This window comes from Rana temporaria, chromosome 5 (assembly GCF_905171775.1).
Source record: "Rana temporaria chromosome 5, aRanTem1.1, whole genome shotgun sequence".
Lineage (NCBI taxonomy): Eukaryota > Metazoa > Chordata > Amphibia > Anura > Ranidae > Rana > Rana temporaria.
Genome location: NC_053493.1, coordinates 397,648,131 through 397,661,761, shown reverse-complemented (window position 1 = coordinate 397,661,761; position 13,631 = coordinate 397,648,131). Strand labels below are relative to the sequence as shown.

Here is a 13,631-nt window from a genome sequence, read left to right as displayed (position 1 = left end):
AGCGCACTTTTTTGGGGAAAAAATACACTTTTTTTTTAACAATAAAGTTAGCCCAATTATTTTTTATATTGTAAAAGATAATGTTACGACGAGTAAATTGATACCCAACATGTCACGCTTCAAAATTGCGTCCGCTCGTGGAATGGCGACAAACTTTTACCCTTTAAAATCTCCATAGGCGACGTTTAAAAAACTCTACAAGTTGCATGTTTTGAGTTAGAGGAGGTCTAGGGCTAGAATTATTGCTCTCGCTCTACCAATCGCGGCGATACCTCACATGTGTGGTTTGAACACCGTTTACATATGCGGGCGCTGCTCACGAATGAGTTTGCTTCTGCGCACGAGCTCGGCGGGACGGGGCGCGTTTTCTGGTATCTAACTTTTTTTTTAGCTGGCTCCTAGATTCCAAGCAAATTTGTCGAACCCTGTACTAACCAGAGTGCGATTCAGATCATCCGAACGATTATATACTTGCAGCAAATAGTGTTTTTAACTAAGTGATTCTGTGCTGACCGGGTCACTTGAAGAATTAATATTTACTTGCGTCACTGGTCCTCTTTACTCACAAACCACTAATGAAACAGAACTAGATTGCTGGCGCTCTGTCCACAAACCACCAACTAGCATTGTACAGGCATGTGAATGTACACCGCTTTTGTGGCATCTACTTCTCGTTCCGTATTGAGGAAGTCTCACTCCTTCCGCATATCTCAGCTCAGAACAAGTCATTTAAATGTGAAAAAAGAGTTCTATTTGCTTGTTGGCGTTCATTGCTGTTTGTGACACCGGTAGATTTTCACGGATTTCCCTGTTTGGTGACACCCTTTCACACTCGATGAGCAGGTAAGGAAGTGAGGGCTGAAAACCTCTAACCCTTCACCACTCTGTCCAAGATTGAAAAGAATACCTTGGCTGGAGTTCCACTTTAATAGAAGTTCCTTCTCTGGCTTCTTTTAAAGAGCAGTTTTAGGCAAGAAGTTAAATCCGCCAGTGAAATGCTAATCTTGTCCCGCAGACACTGCAGCTATGGTAACCTCACAATGTTCAGTATGTTTGCCGTAATCTGAGTTGTGTGTAACGCATTTCAGACAGATTCCATACATCTTCATACATGTGGGGTGGATGGGACCACTTCCTACCTTCTGTTCTGTGCAACTTCCTCTCAGCTTGCTGCATCACTGACCAGATTCAAACAACAGTGAGAGTGGGCTGTGAGAAATGTTTTCATGCTAATGCATCTCACATTTCTATAAGGAAGAGGCAAGTCATCAACTTTCTCTTCCCCTCTCTCCCCCTCATCCCTCTGTCCTTTTTGCCCCTTTTCCCCACCCCTCTCTTTCTCTGTCTCCCCTCTTCCTCCTCTCTTCCTCCAATATTGCCCCCCTTCAATGTACTCCCTCTCCATCTCCTTCTCCCTCTTCCTCTCCATCTCCTTCTCCCTCTTCCCCTCCATCTCCCTCTCCGTCTCCGTCTCCCTCTTCCTCTCCATCTTCCTCTTCCTCTTCCTCTCCGTCTCCCTCTTCCTCTCCGTCTCCCTCTTCCTCTCCGTCTCCCTCTTCCTCTCCGTCTCCCTCTTCCTCTCCGTCTCCCTCCTTCCTCTCCGTCTCCCTCTTCCTCTCCGTCTCCCTCTTCCTCTTCCTCTCCCTCTCCCTCTCCATCACCCTCTTCCTCTCCCTCTCCGTCACCCTCTTCCTCTCCCTCTCCATCACCCTCTTCCTCTCCCTCTCCGTCACCCTCTTCCTCTCCCTCTCCGTCACCCTCTTCCTCTCCCTCTCCGTCACCCTCTTCCTCTCCCTCTCCGTCACCCTCTTCCTCTCCCTCTCCGTCACCCTCTTCCTCTCCCTCTCCGTCACCCTCTTCCTCTCCCTCTCCGTCACCCTCTTCCTCTCCCTCTCCGTCACCCTCTTCCTCTCCCTCTCCGTCACCCTCTTCCTCTCCCTCTCCGTCACCCTCTTCCTCTCCCTCTCCGTCACCCTCTTCCTCTCCGTCACCCTCTTCCTCTCCGTCACCCTCTTCCTCTCCCTCTCCGTCACCCTCTTCCTCTCCCTCTCCGTCACCCTCTTCCTCTCCCTCTCCGTCACCCTCTTCCTCTCCCTCTCCGTCACCCTCTTCCTCTCCGTCACCCTCTCCGTCACCCTCTTCCTCTTCCTCTTCCTCTCCGTCTCCCTCTCCGTCTCCGTCTCCGTCTCCGTCTCCCTCTCCGTCTCCCTCTCCATCACCCTCTTCCTCTCCCTCTCCATCACCCTCTTCCTCTCCCTCTCCATCACCCTCTTCCTCTCCCTCTCCATCACCCTCTTCCTCTCCCTCTCCATCACCCTCTTCCTCTCCCTCTCCATCACCCTCTTCCTCTCCCTCTCCATCACCCTCTTCCTCTTCCTCTCCATCACCCTCTTCCTCCCCATCTCTCTTTTCTCCCCATCTCTCTTTTCTGCCCATCCTCAAAGGGAAGAAAAAAAATCCCCCTCTCTCATCAGTAGCACCTATTGCCTACTAACTACTGCTGAGAAAGGAATGCAGTTTTTCTGTGTCCATTGTGTTAGAACATTTAGAGAACAGCCTTCCTTCCCTTCTCATTGTTGTAGAGGTGTAAGCGCTTGCTGTGACTTGTATGCCCTGCACTGCCATCTTGTGGTAGTTTTTGTTTACTACAAAATTAAATTTCCTTGCCATCTGTTCTGCAGAGTAGAGGTTGTCGGTGTGCCTCTGGCGGTGTCCTAGTCCAAATAAATCATAGTGACTTGTAACTTTACATAGTATTTTATTTTTTTATGAATTCGTATATTCAAAATGTGTATTGTAACAAAAATGTTCCATGCTTTTTTTTTTGTTAAGTCCCATATAAATAATTTTGCCAATAGCTTTCTTGTTCATTAAAACAATACTTTAGCAGAATCTTCTTTTTTTTTTTTTTTTGATAAAGCCGCCCACAGCCATATTATAAACTTTTTCTAGCTGTCATGCAGCTCTAGTCAGACAAGCCCCGTGAGTTCTTCATTCGCCGGGAGCAAGGCTTTCTCTCCCCCTTCTCTTTTACTTGCGCTCTTTTTCTCTTTCTCTTTCTCTTTCTCTTACTCTTACTCTTACTCTTTCTCTTTTTCTCTCTCTTTCTTTCTTTCTTTCTTTCTCTTTCTCTCCTTTCTTTCTCTCTCTGTCTGCCTGCCTGTGTGTGTGTGTGTGTGTGTGAGATTTTTATTTTTTTCCAGTGGAATTATACACACTCCTTGCCCACGCTTTGTGCAAGGGCTCTGGCTATTGAACCACTGCGATCAAGCCCTGGTGTGCGGGGTGAAACATATCAGGGGGGAGTGGCTGGAGCAGCCCTGGCTGGGGTCACAGTCATTCACATATTCATGCACTGGGTCGGTGAGCGGTGTTCCTTTCTCTGTTTGGGCTTTGACTGTTACTTAATAACATTCTTGTGTAACCATCCGGACCCACGTATGTTTATTTATACTGTCATCTGTAACTGTGTCCTGCTTTAAACCCAATAAAAATGATTGAAGCAAAAGTAAAAAAAAAAACCCTAGGCGCTGATTGGTTGCTATACACAGCTGCTCTAGATTCTGTGTGCACCAGTTTTAGTAAATCTCCTCCATTGTTTTAGAATTGGGTGCTGTGGACGTCTCCAAACACAACCAATACCACTCTGTTCCCTTTCCTTGCATTGTGTGAACCGCTCCAGATCCCCACATCCTGAAAACCTTTTGGGTCTTCTCCCACTCATTCACAGTACCTTCCTGACTGACAACACAGCTTACACTAAATTAGAATAAGGCCCCTTTCACACTGGGGCGGCACCATTTACGCAGTGCTATTCGGCCGCCAGCAGGCACGGTTTTACCCCCCCCGCGCGCTAGCAGCCGAGAAAGGGTTAAAAACCACCGAAAAGTGACTCTACAGTGTGAAAGAGGTCTTAGGGAATCCTCTAATGTAGGGATATGCAATTAGCGGACCTCCAGCTGTTGCAGAACTACAAGTCCCATGAGGCATAGCAAGACTCTGACAGCCACAATTACAACACCCAGAGACAAAGGCATGATGGAACTTGTAGTTTTGCAACAGCTGGAGGTCCGCTAATTGCATATCCCTGCTCTAATGCAGTGATCATCAACCCTGTCCTCAGGACCCACTAACAGGCCAAGTTTGCAAGATAACTGAAATACAACACAGGTGATATAATTTGCAGTATTCTAGTCTGCATCTCCCCAAAGTAATACATAAAACCTGGCCTGTTAGTGGGCCCTGAGCACAGGGTTGATGACCACTGCTCTAATGAATCATTATGTCTGCCAACTGCAACCCTTGCATCATTTATTGATGTCCAGCATGTTGGTGGGCAGAGACAGCTAAAACAGAACCTTGTCTCTTCTGCTTTAATTCCAGAGAACTTCTGGCACTCCACTTCCCCCTACATTTGAAGATATATGAAAGGTAGAGAAATTATTTGGGGATCATCGATTTAACATACATACAATATAACATAGAAAAAAAAAAGTAATGACAGAAAAAAGACTGTCTGAGATAGAGAAATATATATATATATATATATATATATATATATATATATTTCTCTATGTATATATATATATATATGTATATATTATGTATATATTATGTATGTGTGTGTGTGTGTACCATTTTTGTACATGTTGTTGTAATATATATATATTTTTTTTATTCTTTTTATGTTTTTGTTTTTCTTAACTTTTTTTTTTTTTTTCTGAGCATAGACTTTCTGTAAAATAATCTTAAAGTATCACTTTACTGAAAGGGTAGTTGTTTGAAATACACTCCCAGCAGAGGTAGTGAGTCCGTCAATGATGATGGGCAGACTCGATGGACCACTTGGTCTTTTTTTCTGCTTTACCTTTTATGTTTCTATGTATTTTTCTTGCACACTAGAAGTATGCTAGTATCGTTGATCCACAATTTTTTTTCCTACCTTTTTATTACATCTTCAAAGGGGTGGCAGTTGAGGGAGCAGCGGAAACGATATCACACAGATTATCGGTGTATTCCCTGGTCTGTTCATGTTTAAAACAAAATGTTGCTTTCATAGTGGTAGTTTTTGTTACTTTTGTTTTTTTTTTTTTTTTTTTTTTTTTTTTTTTTTTTTAGGAACTGAAATGAGAAAATAGGCTCTGTCTATAGCTATAACTAGTGTTCTTTGCCTTAATTGTTGTTTTCAGAGATGAATGCTGAGAATAATAGTTCCTAACACACATTATTGGTGAACAAAGACTATTATCTTGATGAATGGATGTACATTTTTTTAAAAGCATTCTTTTCATAATAATTGCCGCATGTTCCTATACCCAAACTGTTACGCAGCGCTACTATGTCCTAATATTGAAGTAATAAAACGGGGGGCAAATAAGGGGGATCTGGGACTTTACAGTGCCAAATAACTTGCTGTGGACATTTTGATGTGCCCCTTTGGAGACATTCAGCCTCACATGAGGTTCTGTATATTTAATATTAGATGTAAGTGGCATTAATACTTGCCTGTGTTTTCTGAAGGATTACTTTGTGTTGCATCCTATTGTGATATACAGTGCCTTGAAAAAGTATTCATACCCATTAACATTTTCCAAATTTTGTCATGTTGCAACCAAAAACTTAAATGTATTTTATTGGAATTTTACATGATGGACCAACACAAAGTGGCACATAATTGTGAAGTGTAAAGAAAATTTATAAATGTTTTTCAAAATTCTTTATACATATCTGTAAAGTGTAGTGTGCATTTGTATTCAGCCCCCTTTACTCTAATACCTCTAACTAAAATCTAGTGGAACCAATTGCCTTCAGAAGTCACCGTATTAGTAAATAGAGTCCACCTGTGTGTAATTTAATCTCAGTATAAATACAGCTGTTCTATGAAGCCCTCAGAGGTTTGTTAGAGAACCTTTAGTGAACAAACTGCATCATGAAGGCCAAGGAACACAACAGAGAGGTCAGGGATAAAGTTGTGGAGAAGTTTTAAAGCAGGGTTAGGTTATAAAAAAATATCCCAAGCTTTGAACATCTCGCAGACCTCTGTTCATTCCATCATCTGAAAATGGAAAGAGTATGGTACAACTGCAAACCCGCCAAGACATGGCCGCCCACCTAAACTGACCTGCCGGGCAAGGAGAGCATTCATCAGAGAAGCAGCCAAGAGGCCCATGGTAACTCTGGAGGAGCTGCAGAGATCCACAGCTCAGGTGGGAGAATCTGTCCACAAGACAACTATTAGTCGTGCCCTCCACAAATCTGCCCTTTATGGAAGGGTGGCAAGAAGAAAGTCATTGTTGAAAGAAAGCCATGAGAAGTCCTGTTTGCAACAAGCCATGTGGGGGACACCACAAACATGTGGAAGAAGGTGCTTTGGTCGGATGAGACCAAATTGGAACTTTTTTGTCCTAAAAGCAAAACACTATGTGTGGTGAAAAACTAACACTGCACATCACCCTGAACACACCATCCCCACTGTGAAACATGGTGGTGGCAGCATCATGTTGTGGGGATGCTTTTATTCAGCAGGGACAGGGAAGCTGGTCAGAGTTGATGGGAAGATGGATGGAGCCAAATACAGGACAATCTTAGAAGAAAACCTGTTAGAGTCTACAAAAGACCTGAGAGTGGGGCGGAGGTTCACCTTCCAGCAGGACAGCGACCCTAAACATACAGCCAGAGCTACAATGGAATGGTTTAGATCAAAGAATATTCATGTGTTAGAATGGCCCAGTCAAAGTCCAGACCTAAATCCAATTGAGAATCTGTGGCGAGACTTGAAAATTGCTGTTCACAGACACTCTCCATCCAGTCTGACAGAGACTGAGATATTTTACAAAGAAGAATGGGCAAAAATGTCCCTCTCTAAATGTGTAAAGCTGGTAGAGACATCCCCAAAAAGACTTGCAGCTGTAATTGCAGTAAATGGCGGTTCTACAAATTATTGATCCAGGGGGGCTGAATACAATGTACCCCCCACACTTTTCATATATTAGTAAAAATATATGTAAACCATTTAAAAATTTCCTTCCACTTCACAATTTATGTGCTACTTTGTGTTGGTCTATCACAGGGGTCTCCAAACTTTTTTTTTTTTGAGGGCCACATTTTACTTTTTTATATATATTCGCGGGCCGAAAAAAAAAAACGGTTATTTTTTAAATGAATCTGCAGCAGCAGAATAGAATAGAATATAATATAATTTGACAGGCTGCCGGCAGGAGAGCTGGATGGCGCACCTGTATCCTCCGATCAAACCTAAATGCCATAACCTCATGCACGGGGATAAACAACTTCCAGTGTGCACAAGGCCTTACATCTGTGTTACCGTGACACACACTGCCCATACATTTGGTCCCCATCAGAGTCTCCCAACACATTTGTGTCCCCATCAGCCTTTCTGCTGCACATTTGTGTCCCCCTTAGATCCCCCTTCCATATTTGTGTCCCCATCAGAGACCCCTGCACAATTAAAGTCCTTATCGGAGACCCCCCCACACACACAATAATGTCCCCATCAGAGACCCCTGGACAATAATGTCCCCATCAGAGACCCCTGCACAATAATGTCCCCCATGGGAGACCCCACCACACATAATTTCCCCATCAGAGACCCCTGCACAATAATGTCCCCCATGGGAGACCCCACCACACACAATTTCCCCATCAGAGACCCCCCACACACAATGTCCCCATCAGAGACCCTTGCACAACTGTGTCCCCCTTAGTGCGCCCCCTCCACATTTGCATCCTTCATCAGTCACCTCTCCGCATTTAGGTCCTTATCAGAGAGCCCCCACCCCCTCAGCCTTCACATTTCAGTCATCGGTGCCCGGCTTCAGTGCAGCTCTGCTGTATTTCACATTTCCCGCCTGGCTGTTACAGGCACGTGGTATGCAAACTGACATCGAGGAGGGAGTTAGGAGGTGCAGCATGTCCTAGCCGGCGGTTCAAGCAAACAGCTGCTTAGTGAGGCGCTGGGTTGGCTGGCTTTGTCGGGTTGCAGGACCAGCACTGCATACTGCCAGGGGTGAGAAACCGACCCTGCAGCGAGTCTGAGGACTAAAGCTGCGGGCCGGAAAAAACATCCCAGCGGGCCGTAGTTTGGAGACCCCTGGTCTATCACATAAAATACATTTACGTTTTTGATTGTAATATGCCAAAATTTCAAGGGGTATGAATACTTTTTTAAGGCACTGTGTATATTCATTGCAGAAAATCATCAGAGAACCAAAACCCCCTGAGGAAGACTGAATCGCTTTGGGGTTCTCATATTAAAGCGGGAGTTCACCCGAAATTTTTTTTTTAACATTAGATTGATGCTCATTTTGTCACGGGGAATCGGGTGTTTTTTTTTAAAACGAAGCAGTGCTTACCGTTTTAGAGAGCGATCTTCTCCACTGCTTCCGGGTATGGGCTGCGGGACTGGGCGTTCCTATTTGATTGACAGGCTTCCGACGGTCGCATACATCGCGTCACGAGTAGCCGAAAGAAGTCGAACGGTGCGGCTCTATACGGCGCCTGCGCACCAACGCTCAGCTACTTTCGGAAAATCGTGACGCGATGTATGCGACCGTCGGAAGCCTGTCAATCAAATAGGAACGCCCAGTCCTGCAGCCCATACCCGGAAGCGGCGGAGAAGATCGCTCTCTAAAACGGTAAGTACTGCTTCGATTTTAAAAAAACACCCGATTCTCCTAGACAAAATGAGCCTCAATCTAAGGTTAAAAATTAACATTTCCGGGTGAACCTCCACTTTAAGTTTGGTTCAAAAGAATATGATATGGTTCTAATAATGTAATACATAGTGTACAGCATTACCAGTATATGCTTTTATCAAAGACCTTTTTATGTTTTCACAATATGTATTCAGCTGAGAGATTTTTAATGTTCAGCATTAAAGGGGTTGTAAAGGTACAATCCCCCCCCCCCCCCCAAACAGCTTCCTTTACCTTAGTGCAGTCCTCCTTCACTTGCCTCATCCTTCCATTTTGCGTTTAAATGTCCTTATTTCTTCTGAGAAATCTTCACTTCCTGTTCTTCTGTCTGTAACTCCACACCGTAATGTAAAGCTTTCTCCCTGGTGTGGAGTGTCGTGCTCGCCCCCTTCCTTGGGGTACAGGAGTGTCAGGACGCCCACTAACACACAGCTCCTTTTTCGATCTGCAACGTAGAGAGCGTCCTGAGGGAGGGGGCGAGCATGACACTCCACACCAGGGAGAAAGCCTTGCACTAATGTGTGGAGTTACAGACAGAAGAACAGGAAGTGAGGATTCCTCAGAAGAAATAAGGACATTTAAAAGCAAAATGGAAGGATGAGGTAAGTGAAGGAGGACTGCACTAAGGTAAAGGAAGCTATTTAGGAAAAAAAAATATTCCTTTACAACCCCTTTAATAAAGACCTGTAAAACTTTTTATACAACATTTTTGCAAATTACCTTTATTATTTGGTACCGTAAAGTCCCGATCCCCCTTTTGATAATCGTTTCCATAATGTGCATCTGTTTGTCTTCGTAGAATGTTGAGTGACAGAAAATCCCACTTTAGACTTGCGTCAGAAAATGTTTTGGCCTTAAAGTTGAACTCCAGTCAAAAAGCTAAATACACAGGTGAAATGCATATATGGGAGATTTTTTACCTGTCAAAGGATTTGTAATGCTGTCCATCCAGTCCTGAGATTTACACAGACCTGACACCTAGCACAGCCCTGTTTGGAAGGGGAGGAGACTTGATTTTTCTTGACAGTTTAGTAAATCTCACAGATTTCCACCCCCACCCTGTGACTGGATAGTGAGAGGAGAACAGAAGTTCATTTCTTTGTCACTTAATTCTTCCCTTAGCATAGTTCCTTGTGCGAAAGCAAGACTGGCTCCTTGTGCTGCTTCTAATTTTCACAGTCTGAGCTCTGCTGTGCAGGGATTACAAAAGGCTGACATCTCATATTCAGGTACTTGCACGGCTTACATTTAATGCCCATCTCTGGGCATCAGAAGTAAAATGAGGCTTGTGGTGGGGCCTCCTTGCATTATGCAGATTAAATGCTCAATAACGCCCCTTTCACACTCACAGCGCAGCCTCGTTGGCGATAAAGCAACGCTAGTTTTAGCATTGCTTTACCGTCGTTTATAGCAGTGTTTTTCGGACGCTAGTGGGGCACTTTTAATCTCTGCTAGCGGCCGAAGAAAGGATTAAAAGCGCCCAAAAAGTGCCGCCACTGAACCGCTTTGCAGGTGGTGCCCATTCATTTCAGTGTTCAGGGGCGCTCTTAAACTGCTCAAAAGGCATTTCTCAGCCACTTTAGTAGAGGAATAAGCTCCACTTCTTACCCCAGTCCTCGCTTCAGCGGGCTTTTGCCATGCTGTGTGACTGGTCCCCCAAAGTAGCTTCTCTTCGGCCGCCCGTCCAATGATCACGCTGTGATGCCATTATGATCAATTCTGGACCAGACAGTCCTGCATTGTACATGAAGACTGCAAGGGCCCTCCCACGACCCGGAGTGTTGGGGGGAAGAGGAGAGCAATGGTAGCTGGGGGAACAGGGAATAAAGGCAATTATTACAGAGACCCTTCTAGACCTAACCAGCACTTAACGCTTGCAGTGTGGAGGGGCCCACTGCAAAGGTATTTTTGACGGGAGTGGATCTTTTAAAACATTTAAAGTGAACTTTCACATAAAATGGTGAACGCCAGTCACAAAAGCTTAAATATATTTTGGTGGTTGTAAACGCACCAAAAAAACAACAACCCTGCAAGCCAAAGGATTGGGACTTTACCAAATAATAAAGGGAATTTGCAAAAATGGTGTATACAAAGTTTTACAGGTCTTTATTAATGCTGAACATTAAAAATCTCTCAGCTGAATACATATTGTGAAAACATAAAAAGGTCTTTGATAAAAGCATATACGGGTAATGCTGTACAGAGCAGTGTGTGTATTTCATAATGAGCTAGTATGCTATGCAATACTCGCCTTAGATCAAAGTCCCAGGACACTGCCCTGCCCAGCGACATGTCTCCCGAAGTTATTTCCGGGTATCGTGGGCATCGGCGCTGTGATTTGCCGAAGCTACCATGACGTCACTCCCACGTGGGAGCCGCCGGTAATGGCACGACAGCTGAAGCAATGGCACGAACAAGGCCATTGCTTCAGTGCGCATGTGCCGATACAGTACAGGGAATATCATCTCCTAAACCATGTAGGTTTAGGAGATATCCACGGTAGCTACAAGTAAGGCCCCTTTCACACGGGGCGGATCGGTATTGAACCTCCACTTGCTCAGTGGGGATCGCTCCGTTGATGCCCGCTGGGCCGGCGGATGACAGGGCGGTCCCCGCACACTGTGCAGGGACCGCCCTGCCTTTTCTCCCCCCTATTGGGGGATCGGATGAACACGGACCGTCTGTCCGTGTTCATCCGATCCGCCAGACAGATGGAACAGTAGGTTTTTCCTCCGTCACACTTTGGCGGATTGGAGTGGGTCGGATGTCAGCGGGCATGTCGCCGCTGACATCCGCGGCTCCATAGAGGAGCACGGAGCGCACGTTCAGGTCCGCAAAAAAAACTGTCAGGTGGACCTGAACGGGCCACCCGTGTGAAAGAGCCCTTAGCTTTATTTATAGGCTTGCCTGTATTGAAAAGTGGTTGTAAAGGGTTTACAACAATTTTAATAACTACAAAGGATAGAAATATACTTTTTGTGTACTAAATACCTTTTACGAACCCAGATCTTACATTGTAAAAGTAGCAGTGACATCACTGTGTTGTACATATTCTGTACAGAGCTGTGGGAGGGACATTGCAGCTCCACCCACTACAAGCTGCCTGCAGAAAATGACAGGAGGGGGCGGAGACCAGACCAGTCACTTTGCACAAGAAAAGAGAGCAGCAGTGAGCGGTCTTTATTACAAGAAGGAAAAGTCCCACACTGCATTACTGCACATATCTGGAAGAACTATAGAAAGCACTCCAAGATTCAACTAATACACAGGATTCTTGTTTTTAGGTGATGCTTGTTTATACTGGAGCTTTAAGAGGGGTGATTAGAGAACTACTCCTTTAAAATATTTGTCCAGCCAAACCTTCCTTTTTTTTTCTTTCTTAGTTTTAGGTAGAATAATGAAGGATTGGAACCCCTGTCAGATTTTTACTGCTATTTAAGGCTCTGTTAGAGAGAAATATATCCTCACTTCTTGCACAATAAGCAAAGGCAAACTCCATCCGCATTACAGACTGAAATGCAATTGCTTTTCCTTAGGGGGGGGGGGGTGGAGCCTCTATTAGAATGTTATTTCAGTCTGTGTTTTGATTGCAGATTTTTTCCTCACTTCCTGTCTGGTATCGGTAGGACAGGAAGTGAAGGTAAATCTCTCTCTAGCAGAGGTCTCAAACTGGCGGCACTCCAGCTGTTGCAAAACTACAAGTCTAGTCATACCTCTGCCTGTGGAAGTCATGCTTGTAACTGTCAGCCTTGCAATGCCTCATGGGACTTGTAGTTTCGCAACAGCTGGAGGGCCGCCAGTTTTGAGACCCCTACTCTAAAGTATTCCCAAATAGCAGTTCTAAACCTTCAAAACTCTAACTACAACTAGAAGAAAACGTTTTTTCTAGTGTCAGTGATAACAAGTGTTACAATTGCATATAGTTTTCTCTTGTTGCCTGAAGATAGCATGTACAATTTTCAGTCTATGGGGGGGGGGGGGGGGGGTATAGCATAAAAAATACTCCTCATTTCTGAGTTGCTTCTGCATTTAATGCATTTCTGCCCTGCTAATGGACAGTGTTCTCTTCTTTGTATTTCACAGGTTTGGAGCCATTATAACAACTGCAACACTGGGAGTAGGTGAGTGCAGAATGTCTCTTCATGGAATACAATTTTCTGTTGATTTTATAATTTTTTCTTTGTTCACCTTTTATAGGGAAAAAAAAAATATTTTCCTCTGTGGCACTGATAATTCATCAATGTGCTTTCCACAAATCATAGACCTTTCTGGGATTCCTGTGTGCGCGAAAATGTTTTACAACCGTTGGGTATCCTTCTTATTTATTTTTTATATTTTTTAAGGCATTTATGACAAAGGAATGAGTTTGCTTAAAGGGGTTGTAAATAGAAAAATATTTTCCTCTTAAATTAAAGTCTGACAGTAGCTGATAAAGTAAAAAGTAATGTTTTGTATTATAACTAGTTTGATACCTGTTGAAATCGAGCTGTTTGATTCACCTCCGTCACTCCTGAATCATTATTCTCACTGACTTCCTGGTTTGCGGTGCGCATTCATTCTTGCTACATCACAGCCTAATGCGAACTACAGTTCCCATTAGCCTTAGCCTCCATGCCTGTGAGGGATAGGAGAGCATCTTCACGCAGGGCTGTAGTTATAGGGAGGGGGTGAGCACATTCTGCTTTCCACCATGCAAAACAGCTCAGATGCTGGTGGAAAGCAAGAAGAATAGACACAGGAAATTGCATTTTCAAACCTGGATTACTGTATTTTGGAGGTCACGAGGAAAGTGATATTTAAATGCTCTAGCTTACAGCAATCAATTGATCTAATAAAAAACGAACCTTTAGTGTTCCTTTAACCACCTTCTTGACCACCTTTGTGTCCCTTCCTAGAGGGGGGAGAGATTTAAGAAGA

The 13,631-nt window shown here is 44.3% G+C and overlaps 1 protein-coding gene across 8 annotated transcripts in view; it reads left to right on the top strand.

The window, feature by feature from the left end:
- The window catches only part of CYRIB (CYFIP related Rac1 interactor B), a 211,357-nt gene that overhangs the window by 139,531 nt on the left and 58,195 nt on the right, over positions 1-13,631 (top strand). For 7 of the 8 annotated variants that reach the window (XM_040354966.1, XM_040354967.1, XM_040354969.1 and 4 more), the window contains one exon: positions 12,798-12,835. The gene's annotated coding sequence lies outside the window, so the exon portion shown is untranslated. Of the gene's footprint in view, positions 1-12,797; positions 12,836-13,631 lie in introns of those variants that run through there. The other variant, XM_040354973.1, reaches the window with a different exon arrangement.